This window comes from Anabas testudineus, chromosome 18 (assembly GCF_900324465.2).
Source record: "Anabas testudineus chromosome 18, fAnaTes1.2, whole genome shotgun sequence".
Taxonomy (NCBI): domain Eukaryota; kingdom Metazoa; phylum Chordata; class Actinopteri; order Anabantiformes; family Anabantidae; genus Anabas; species Anabas testudineus.
The window spans coordinates 2,532,848-2,545,486 of NC_046627.1; the positions used below are offsets into that span (position 1 = coordinate 2,532,848).

The following is a 12,639-nucleotide window of genomic DNA, read 5'->3' on the forward strand; positions in this document are numbered from 1 at the left end:
TTCACATTTTATGATTTAAAAAACATCAACTTACAAGACTGATAAAGTCTCTTACTAAAAATATTTGAAATAAATAAAAATGTCCCTGATAAAACAGAGACATTGATTCACACAGTAAATACTACAGTTCATACTACTGTAAATACTGCAGTTCATACTGCAGTAAATACAAACAGATCAAACCTGCATCAACATGTTCAACAGGTCAGAGAAGTTCCAAACATAAACCCTGCTCATCATCAACATTACTGATAAAGACAGAGTCAGAAATCAAATATGAAGTCAAACTTTATTGACAAATGAAGTTTGACATATTTATGTAGAGTACAGCAAATTAAAAGCACCAGTAAATAAAAGAAGCTGCACACAACAAACAATATTATGAAATTGTTGGAATAAATTTAACTGAAAATAAACAGTAATAAATTATGTGTCTGTGTGTGAAGTGAATGAACAGAAAAACAAAACTGAGTCTCTGCTTTAAATATTAGAACGAAAAGATGAATAACTATTAACAGGTTGATGAGTGAAACTCATTCAACAGTTTGTTTTACTGAATCAGGTTTTAGTGTTACATGTATTTGTCGATGTTTTATAAAGATTTATTATACTTATATAAGTTTACAGAGTATTTCAGTAGTGTTAATGTGTAGTATAACATGCATCATCCTTAAACAAGATCAGATGAAAGTCTGGAACAACAATGACAGATACTAGTGTTAAATGACAGATACTAGTGTTAAATGACTGATACTAGTGTTAAATGACTGATACTAGTGTTAAATGACAGATACTAGTGTTAAATGACAGATACTAGTGTTGAATGACATTTAATTTATATAATCTGCAGATATTTGCGTTCTAAGCAGAATAAAGAGCAGTGAACCTCTCATTCACATCACAGTCCTATGTTATAAAGCATTAGCACAACAAGATTCTGTATTTTAGTTTCTGAGCTTTGAGCAGAGAACCACAGCTCTCCATGGACTGATACTTAGTTGATTATTGAAAACTACAGAATAACACCACATCACCATCAGTCTCAGCTGACCTCTGTCTGCTGTGTGTCCAGTCTGGATGTTAAACTGGTCACAAAGGAACCAGCAGCAGGACTCACGGACCGAGTCAAAGATCTGAAGAGATGCTGATGTTCACCTGCATTTTCCCTAGATCAGTATGAATGCTGTTCTGTTTGACCTTTGTATTTTCTATAGACCACAAAACCAACAACACCAACAACAAGAAGCCCACCAACAACTGACAGGCCGACTGCCAGTCCAACATGTCCCCTGTTCGAATCTGTAGAAGGAAAAAGCAGATGTGAGTTAGCAGGTGTTGTAGTGGTTGATCAGTAAAAGGCAAAAAGTGGGAAAAAACAGAATTATTCAACAGGTAGACAAAGGTAGAAAAGTGTGACAGAAGCTGGGGATGAATGAATGAGTGAGTTGTTTCTTATGTTAAGGCTTATTGAACTGTGTTGATTTGTCTGTGGTTTAATCTGTAATACGACAGTGTCAGGTAGGTGATGAGTGAAGAACACAACAGAATCCATTTCCTCTTCAAACTCCTGTCAGACATTATCTACTGCACTTTGATCCCATCACTCATACCAGCTGTTTTCTACAAAGTCTCATCAACACCAACATCTGATCTGTGATGTTTCACTCTCACATCAACAACCAGGAAGCAGCTTCAACTCTGATCCACACACACACACACACACACACACACACACACACACACACACACACACACACACACACACACACACACACTAACTCACCTGAGTCTGAAACCTTCAGGTTGATGTTGCTCGTCTTGATGTCTGATCCTGGTTGTATGATACGACATTGATATTTTCCACTGTCATTAATTGTCACATCCTTCAGAATCACAGACACGTCTCCATCCTTCATCTGTTTGTCCTTCAGCTCCACTCGGTTTTTAAAAGATTCCTCCTGACTTTCTAGGTCAACTTGACTACTCCGGTACAAAAAGACCAAAAGCTCATCACCTGACTTCTCTAATTTCTTCCACTCAACAATTGATTCACTGGTGACAGCTGAAGTCGTACATGGCAGAGTAACAGTCTCTCCAGCTGTGACATTCATCTGGCCTGAAGCAGAGAAAGAAAGAAAAAACAGAGAAGGTTAAAAGGTTAAAGTACAACGCTCCACTCCACAAGAGCCAAAGAGTGGACAGTGGACACTGATAATAGTAACTGTAACTGTACTTTTGTCTTCTTAGCATCAGCACTGTGTGAATGTATTATGACATCTGTCAGTGGAGGAAAAGCGTCTTCAGAGTTCACTAACCTTTCATTAAAGGGCAGCGACGAGACAAAAAATATATATTTACTTCAATTTGTGAATGTTTTTTTTACAATAAAGAGAAGATTTTACCAAAGTTTATTATGTCTAAATGAATCTTTACTTATATTTTCAAACCTCATGCACGTCGTACTAGAATGACTTCATTTTCTAAGCAGCAGTTTGAAGGGGCTCCTTAAACGGAAGTAAAGAAAAAACAGGAACAATCGAAACACACTGCCTGTGTTTGTAGAAGCTCGTTGTTTCAGAGGCTGCTGCATCAGGAACAAGACAAGATGTTTGCTTTTACCAGAGAAAACTAATCTTCTTCACAAACAACAACAAGGTAAGAACACATGGTTTATTTTAACTACAGACATGCAATGTTCATTTTTCTGTGGACTCTCTGCTGGATTCACTTAAAGCCGCATGAATTGTGATTGTTAAGACAGAGGTGTTGTTGGGTTTTCTATAGAATTCTGTGTGGTCATATTGTAAAGTATACCGGTCTGGAAATGTTTTAATTTTTTTAAAAGGCAGTTATTCAGCCAAACAACGTACACTTAGGTGGCTCATGGATCTTTTGTGTTGTGCTAGTAAAGTACCTAGAATCAAGTTTAATAACTATTAACATCCTCTGTTCTGGCAGTGTGGACTTTACCTATTGGTTTAACAGAGTACATTTTGGTAATTATTTTAAAGTAGTGGAAATATTAATAGTGTAAATGTATTATTAACTAATATATTTTAATTTTAGAGATTTATTATTTTTTTAATTGTTTAATGCTGTCAGATAGTAGAGATGTTATCACTGAAATATACCACTTCTCTCAGTGGACACCAGAGAAGCGATATTAGCTTCTCTACACCTGAGAAGACAGTCTGTGTTTTCTCATTATACAATCAAAGAAGTAAGTAAATAACTTCAACACACGTACATTATAATTAAATTAATGAACAAACTAAAGTTTATAAAACGTATCCATTTGTTTCACATCATGCTTTTAAGAAAACTCTCTTCACTTTTCCTTCAGTCTGCACTCAGTTAACGTTCAAACAGACATCAGTGATGCAAGTGAACCACAAAGAGACGTTAGGCTTTCTGTTGGGACAGGAAGTCTAAGCTGTGGCTTTGTTTGAAAGATAAGAAGAAACCTTTTGACCTCTTTGACCTGTTGACTTGAGAAAGTACATTTCTGTTTCAGTCAGACCTAGATAGAAGTTAAGGTTAGACAGTGACATGTAGAATTAGGAGTTGTATTCACAAAGTCTTCTTAAGGCTAAAAATTGATCTAGTGATGACATTTAGAGAAGATTCTTAGAATTGTGATATTTTCTAACAACTTCTCCTTTGAGTTAAGGTTAGATCCCTGTAACGATAAATGTTATAAGAGAAACATCTTAAGAGTCATAATTATTATCTTGTTTTAAAATGTTGTATTTAACTGTCTAAATCAGATCTGATTAGTTTATGATAAGCAGAACATATTTTTATTGAAGTGAATGTTTTGACTGAAACCTCTTGAATTTCAAAGTAACAGTAACTCCTGTTTTCAGACAAATGCATTTGTTACAATTCCTCCCTTTGCCCCTGTCTGTGGGTTTTGTTTTGTTGCTTACTCTCCTGCCACTCCCGTATATTGACTTCCTCCTCCTCCACTCTTCACTCACAGGACTAATAACTCATTCATTTCACCTGTTGGTCTTTGTTGTTTTATAAGCACCCCTCAGTCCTCTGGTTTTTGCTGGTTTGTTGCAAACTGTTCATGGAATCCACGCCACTAGTTTGTCAGTTTGTAGTGGTGGAGCAAATGAAGCCCCATGAAGCACTTTGAAGCTTTCCTAACAATTGTGTGTAAAAAGGTTCAAAGCTTCAAGACCTCAGTGACATCTGGTGGACAACTTAAGTCATAGCAACCTCTAAAGGGCACGACTGAAGCTCTGGTACTGTTTCAATCCCATGACACCAATAAGAGTTCAGAAAAGTCTGTGTGGTCATTCAAGTGTTTTGTTCATTCATGCATTATTAAAATATGCAGATGCTCTCTCCCATTCTCTAAAACAAATTCCAGATTAACCCAAAGAATCAATGCAAATTATAATATGGGTTGGTTAAAGGTTTATTAGGGTTTATTATCTCTAACAGGATTAGAGATTCTTCCTACTTTGCAAATGATCAGTTTTTAAATTCAGTGTTTTTAAGGAAAACCTTTAAAGATAATAGTTTATCAGTTGAGGACTTGTATGGTTGATTTGAAATGATTATTTACAGAAGCAGACAAGTTAGTTGTCTTCACGGGTTTTTATTGAGAAATATTATTTTTTCTACTGTCGCAGGATCAGTCGGCTCATGACTGAGCACACTGAAGTGTCGCAGTGTTTGGTGGTATGAGATCAAAATGATCCCAAACTTTAGAACATCTCTTATTAGTGGTACTCACCATGAAACTTGACAAAATACTCTCACTGTCCAAATCTCTGTTTCCTCACAACCTCATTTGAAGCATAATGATGAATCTTATACAGCTGCTAAAGAACCAAACACTCAAATCTGTAAAACCTGTAAAACTGTCATTAGTTCTGAATGCATTGAAACTCCATGAGCCAATGAAACACACTGAAACACTCTGAAACACTCTGAGCCAATGAAACACTCTGAATCACTCTGAGCCAATGAAACACTCTGAAACACTCTGAAACACTCTGAAACAATGAAACACTCTGAATCACTCTGAGCCAATGAAACACACTGAAACACAGGGAAACACACTGAAACACACTGAAACACTCTGAAACAATCTCAGCCAATGAAACACACTGAAACACTCTGAGCCAATGAAACACACTGAAACACTCTGAAACACTCTGAGCCAATGAAACACACTGAAACACTCTGAGCCAATGAAAAGCTTCGAAACATTTTGAAGGAACGAAGCGCGAAAGGAAACAGCGATGACATTTGGTTCTGAACGTCATCTGTCACGTGACACTTGTGTTTTCGATACAAGCTCCGAAGTCTCTGTATCATTTGTCCATCACTATCAGTTAGTCAGTCTTTTTGGATACTCTGGACTCGGTCTGTTTCACACTACTTTGCTTTATTCATAGACTTCGTTTGTGCCGTACTGCTCTGTTCAGTTTGTTTGTTTGTTTGTTTGTTTGTTTCTGGCTGTGTGTTTTTTCTTTTCTGCGTTTATGCAGCGTTTTATGTTGATACTTTGTACTGTTGGTTTGTTTGTTTGTTAATGTTCTCCTGCCCTGGGCAGTGATTTTTGTTGAACTTTGTATTTCTAATTAGTGAGTTGTAGTTTGTCTTTTTGTCTATTGATTATTTAGTTGATACTTTGTATGTTTTTGTTGGGTTATTTAGTTCGTATTTTGCCTGTTTTAGTTTCCCTGTGTTCTCTATTTTGGACCGGGCGTTATAATAAACCTTGTTTTTTGTGGGAACTCGTTGGCCCCCTCTGTTTGTAACAGCATTGTTGAATGCAGTATTAGAGTGTTTAGAATATAAAGTAATATAATACATTTTTCTATTATTGATTAATCATCTAAACACAACATACTTCAGTTGTACAAAGGTTACAAAATCAGATGTATTATCTTTAATTTCCAGATAGAAAACTTCACAGACTCTAAACACCTCAGATGTCACAAGTCACTACAGTAAATGTCTACGGGCTGTTTGTGTGTCGTTCATGATCAACTTCATCAAGATGTGGAAATCTACTGCTAAAACATCAACACACCCCATTAAGTTAGCCAATTAGCTGTTAGCATCCCCCTGCTTTGTTAAGGTTAGTACATGAATCTCAGTGTTGTCATGCTTTTTGTCATGACTTGATGATAATGAATTCTGTTTCTCCTATAGCAGGTTTCACTTCTACACATGACGATGGTCGTGTTGCCACCAGTGTGGAGATACCAGCTTTGTCATCAGAGAAGACAGGGAGTGAAGTCCTGGTGAGGGACAGCTCCACAGTGTCCGACCAGAACGAGCAGAGAGGACAGACCTTCTGCAGCAGCTGGTCAGTAAAGCACTACACCAAGACACAACATCTGTCCTAGTGAGTACAACAAAGACTGTGTGCTAACCCTTGACCTCAGAGCTGCTCCACTCTCCACAGTGTAAACCAAGCTTCAGTGTTAAGGAAACAGACATGTCATAAATATTCCTTATTTATGGAAACAGGATCTTAGATGGGTCATTACTGGCTGCACACATCTGCACACTGATCAGCTGAACTCTTGCTGGTCCAAGTAAACAAGGTCCGACCCATGTCTCTTACTACTACGTTGGACATTCAGTCGATCAGCTGCTTTCCCTCCTTTCTTTGCAGAGGTAGTTTTACACCAAACCACCTGAAAACACAGATAACCCAAAGCCAGACCTCTCACCTCCACTGATACAGGCGACTGTTACTCTCACCGTCACTTAATCACTTTTAATACTATATTATAATCGTCACAGATACAGAAGACAGGAGGGTGGGTCAGGTACGAATGAATGCGAATAACTGCAACATAACGTGATATGACATTAAACTAAAGAGTAAAGTGACGGGTCTGTAACATTACAGTTGGGTTTAAATCAGAGATCGTGGACAGTTTATCAGTTGCTCACCTTGATAAGCCAACAACAGAGAAGACAAAGCCAAAACCAACAACAAGGGAGTTACTGCAGCCATTTTGTGTTTGCGGAGATGTTAGTTTCCAGATCTTGGGAACAGACTATTCAGCGTCTCCGCCTTGTTCGCATGCTGACAAGAGCTTCTCACATGTACTGTGGTTCCTTCACACCTTAGCTCGTTTTCTTTGGTCTAAATCAGTGGATGAGTTTGGAAAATTTTATTTTTCTCTTGATTTTGTTTCTTTTAACACTGAGAAAAATCCAAGTGAACTAAAAACTAAAATGCGTCATGTGAAATCACGCGAGATCGTTCTCTCCGCTCATTGGTCAGATGTGTTTGCATCTGACCAATGAGCGGGAACAGAAAAAGTAAAAACAGGAAGATGGTAAAGTGTGGAGCGAGATGATTTTAATAAATGTTAACACAGGTTGTTCATCCTGTTGATTATTGTTTATTACGTTACATCAGACCTGGTCTCTCTGAGACACTTCACTTCTGAGACTTAGACAAAGTTTATTATGTCTAAATGAATCTTTACTTATATTTTCAAACCTCATGCACGTCGTACTAGAATGACTTCATTTTCTAAGCAGCAGTTTGAAGGGGCCCCTTAAACAGAAGTAAAGAAAAAACAGGAACAATCGAAACACACTGCCTGTGTTTGTAGAAGCTCATTGTTTCAGAAGCTGCTGCATCAGGAACAAGACAAGATGTTTGCTTTTACCAGAGAAAACTAATCTTCTTCACAAACAACAACAAGGTAAGAACACATGGTTTATTTTAACTACAGACATGCAATGTTCATTTTTCTGTGGACTCTCTGCTGGATTCACTTAAAGCCGCATGAATTGTGATTGTTAAGACAGAGGTGTTGTTGGGTTTTCTATAGATTTCTGTGTGGTCATATTGTAAAGTATACCGGTCTGGAAATGTTTTAATTTTTTTAAAAGGCAGTTATTCAGCCAAACAACGTACACTTAGGTGGCTCATGGATCTTTTGTGTTGTGCTAGTAAAGTACCTAGCATCAAGTTTAATAACTATTAACATCCTCTGTTCTGACAGTGTGGACTTTACCTATTGGTTTAACAGAGTACATTTTGGTAATTATTTTAAAGTAGTGGAAATATTAATAGTGTAAATGTATTATTAACTAATATATTTTAATTTTAGAGATTTATTATTTTTTTAATTGTTTAATGCTGTCAGATAGTAGAGATGTTATCACTGAAATATACCACTTCTCTCAGTGGACACCAGAGAAGCGATATTAGCTTCTCTACACCTGAGAAGACAGTCTGTGTTTTCTCATTATACAATCAAAGAAGTAAGTAAATAACTTCAACACACGTACATTATAATTAAATTAATGAACAAACTAAAGTTTATAAAACGTATCCATTTGTTTCACATCATGCTTTTAAGAAAACTCTCTTCACTTTTCCTTCAGTCTGCACTCAGTTAACGTTCAAACAGACATCAGTGATGCAAGTGAACCACAAAGAGACGTTAGGCTTTCTGTTGGGACAGGAAGTCTAAGCTGTGGCTTTGTTTGAAAGATAAGAAGAAACCTTTTGACCTCTTTGACCTGTTGACTTGAGAAAGTACATTTCTGTTTCATTCAGACCTAGATAGAAGTTAAGGTTAGACAGTGACATGTAGAATTAGGAGTTGTATTCACAAAGCTTCTTAAGGCTAAAAATTGATCTAGTGATGACATTTAGAGAAGATTCTTAGAATTGTGATATTTTCTAACAACTTCTCCTTTGAGTTAAGGTTAGATCCCTGTAACGATAAATGTTATAAGAGAAACATCTTAAGAGTCATAATTATTATCTTGTTTTAAAATGTTGTATTCAACTGTCTAAATCAGATCTGATTAGTTTATGATAAGCAGAACATATTTTTATTGAAGTGAATGTTTTGACTGAAACCTCTTGAATTTCAAAGTAACAGTAACTACTGTTTTCAGACAAATGCATTTGTTACAATTCCTCCCTCTGCCCCTGTCTGTGGGTTTTGTTTTGTTGCTTACTCTCCTGCCACTCCCGTATATTGACTTCCTCCTCCTCCACTCTTCACTCACAGGACTAATAACTCATTCATTTCACCTGTTGGTCTTTGTTGTTTTGTAAGCACCCCTCAGTCCTCTGGTTTTTGCTGGTTTGTTGCAAACTGTTCATGGAATCCACGCCACTAGTTTGTCAGTTTGTAGTGGTGGGCAAATGAAGCCCCATTATCATTATCTGCTGGACAACTTAAGTCATAGCAACCTCTAAAGGGCACGACTGAAGCTCTGGTACTGTTTCAATCTCATGACACCAATAAGAGTTCAGAAAAGTCTGTGTGGTCATTCAAGTGTTTTGTTCATTCATGCATTATTAAAATATGCAGATGCTCTCTCCCATTCTCTAAAACAAATTCCAGATTAACCCAAAGAATCAATGCAAATTATAATATGGGTTGGTTAAAGGTTTATTAGGGTTTATTATCTCTAACAGGATTAGAGATTCTTCCTACTTTGCAAATGATCAGTTTTTAAATTCAGTGTTTTTAAGGAAAACCTTTAAAGATAATAGTTTATCAGTTGAGGACTTGTATGGTTGATTTGAAATGATTATTTACAGAAGCAGACAAGTTAGTTGTCTTCACGGGTTTTTATTGAGAAATATTATTTTTTCTACTGTCGCAGGATCAGTCGGCTCATGACTGAGCACACTGAAGTGTCGCAGTGTTTGGTGGTATGAGATCAAAATGATCCCAAACTTTAGAACATCTCTTATTAGTGGTACTCACCATGAAACTTGACAAAATACTCTCACTTTCCAAATCTCTGTTTCCTCACAACCTCATTTGAAGCATAATGATGAATCTTATACAGCTGCTAAAGAACCAAACACTCAAATCTGTAAAACCTGTAAAACTGTCCTTAGTTCTGAATGCATTGAAACTCCATGAGCCAATGAAACACACTGAAACACTCTGAAACACTCTGAGCCAATGAAACACTCTGAATCACTCTGAGCCAATGAAACACTCTGAAACACTCTGAAACACTCTGAAACAATGAAACACTCTGAAACACTCTGAGCCAATGAAACACACTGAAACACTCTGAAACACTCTGAGCCAATGAAACACACTGAAACACACTGAAACACTCTGAGCCAATGAAACACACTGAAACACTCTGAGCCAATGAAACACTCTGAAACACTCTGAGCCAATGAAACACTCTGAAACACTCTGAGCCAATGAAACACTCTGAAACACTCTGAGCCAATGAAACACACTGAAACACTCTGAGCCAATGAAACACACTGAAACACTCGGAGCCAATGAAACACACTGAAACACTCTGAGCCAATGAAACACACTGAAACACTCGGAGCCAATGAAACACACTGAAACACTCTGAGCCAATGAAACACTCTGAAACACTCTGAGCCAATGAAACACACTGAAACACTCTGAGCCAATGAAACACACTGAAACACTCTGAGCCAATGAAACACTCTGAAACACTCTGAGCCAATGAAACACTCTGAAACACTCTGAACCAATGAAACACTCTGAAACACTCTGAGCCAATGAAACACGCTGAAACACTCTGAGCCAATGAAAAGCTTCGAAACATTTTGAAGGAACGAAGCGCGAAAGGAAACAGCGATGACATTTGGTTCTGAACGTCATCTGTCACGTGACACTTGTGTTTTCGATACAAGCTCCGAAGTCTCTGTATCATTTGTCCATCACTATCAGTTAGTCAGTCTTTTTGGATACTCTGGACTCTGTCTGTTTCACACTACTTTGCTTTATTCATAGACTTCATTTGTGCCGTACTGCTCCAATACTCTGGTCAGTTTGTTTGTTTGTTTGTTTGTTTCTGTCTGTGTGTTTTTTCTTGTCTGACTTTATGCAGCGTTTTATGTTGATACTTTGTACTGTTGGTTTGTTTGTTTGTTAATGTTCTCCTGCCCTGGGCAGTGATTTTTGTTGAACTTTGTATTTCTAATTAGTGAGTTGTAGTTTGTCTTTTTGTCTATTGATTATTTAGTTGATACTTTGTATGTTTTTGTTGGGTTATTTAGTTTGTATTTTGCCTGTTTTAGTTTCCCTGTGTTCTCTATTTTGGACCGGGCGTTATAATAAACCTTGTTTTTTGTGGGAACTCGTTGGCCCCCTCTGTTTGTAACAGCATTGTTGAATGCAGTATTAGAGTGTTTAGAATATAAAGTAATATAATACATTTTTCTATTATTGATTAATCATCTAAACACAACATACTTCAGTTGTACAAAGGTTACAAAATCAGATGTATTATCTTTAATTTCCAGATAGAAAACTTCACAGACTCTAAACACCTCAGATGTCACAAGTCACTACAGTAAATGTCTACGGGCTGTTTGTGTGTCGTTCATGATCAACTTCATCAAGATGTGGAAATCTACTGCTAAAACATCAACACACCCCATTAAGTTAGCCAATTAGCTGTTAGCATCCCCCTGCTTTGTTAAGGTTAGTACATGAATCTCAGTGTTGTCATGCTTTTTGTCATGACTTGATGATAATGAATTCTGTTTCTCCTATAGCAGGTTTCACTTCTACACATGACGATGGTCGTGTTGCCACCAGTGTGGAGATACCAGCTTTGTCATCAGAGAAGACAGGGAGTGAAGTCCTGGTGAGGGACAGCTCCACAGTGTCCGACCAGGACGAGCAGAGAGGACAGACCTTCTGCAGCAGCTGGTCAGCAAAGCACTACACCAAGACACAACATCTGTCCTAGTGAGTACAACAAAGACTGTGTGCTAACCCTTGACCTCAGAGCTGCTCCACTCTCCACAGTGTAAACCAAGCTTCAGTGTTAAGGAAACAGACATGTCATAAATATTCCTTATTTATGGAAACAGGATCTTAGATGGGTCATTACTGGCTGCACACATCTGCACACTGATCAGCTGAACTCTTGCTGGTCCAAGTAAACAAGGTCCGACCCATGTCTCTTACTACTACGTTGGACATTCAGTCGATCAGCTGCTTTCCCTCCTTTCTTTGCAGAGGTAGTTTTACACCAAACCACCTGAAAACACAGATAACCCAAAGCCAGACCTCTCACCTCCACTGATACAGGCGACTGTTACTCTCACCGTCACTTAATCACTTTTAATACTATATTATAATCGTCACAGATACAGAAGACAGGAGGGTGGGTCAGGTACGAATGAATGCGAATAACTGCAACATAACGTGATATGACATTAAACTAAAGAGTAAAGTGACGGGTCTGTAACATTACAGTTGGGTTTAAATCAGAGATCGTGGACAGTTTATCAGTTGCTCACCTTGATAAGCCAACAACAGAGAAGACAAAGCCAAAACCAACAACAAGGGAGTTACTGCAGCCATTTTGTGTTTGCGGAGATGTTAGTTTCCAGATCTTGGGAACAGACTATTCAGCGTCTCCGCCTTGTTCGCATGCTGACAAGAGCTTCTCACATGTACTGTGGTTCCTTCACACCTTAGCTCGTTTTCTTTGGTCTAAATCAGTGGATGAGTTTGGAAAATTTTATTTTTCTCTTGATTTTGTTTCTTTTAACACTGAGAAAAATCCAAGTGAACTAAAAACTAAAATGCGTCATGTGAAATCACGCGAGATCGTTCTCTCCGCTCATTGGTCAGATGTGTTTGCATCTGACCA

The 12,639-nt window shown here is 37.7% G+C and overlaps 1 long non-coding RNA gene across 2 annotated transcripts; it reads left to right on the forward strand.

Moving 5' to 3' along the window:
- The first annotated feature begins 6,938 nt into the window (after window positions 1–6,938).
- On the forward strand, window positions 6,939–12,467 carry LOC113168413. 2 transcript variants are annotated; one of them, XR_004463514.1, is made up of 2 exons: window positions 6,939–7,700; window positions 11,531–12,467. It is a non-coding gene; the product is annotated as an uncharacterized LOC113168413 (long non-coding RNA). The 2 variants fall into 2 exon arrangements; XR_003299413.1 differs by lacking the exon at window positions 6,939–7,700 and adding an exon at window positions 11,060–11,456.
- The last annotated feature ends 172 nt before the right edge of the window (window positions 12,468–12,639 follow it).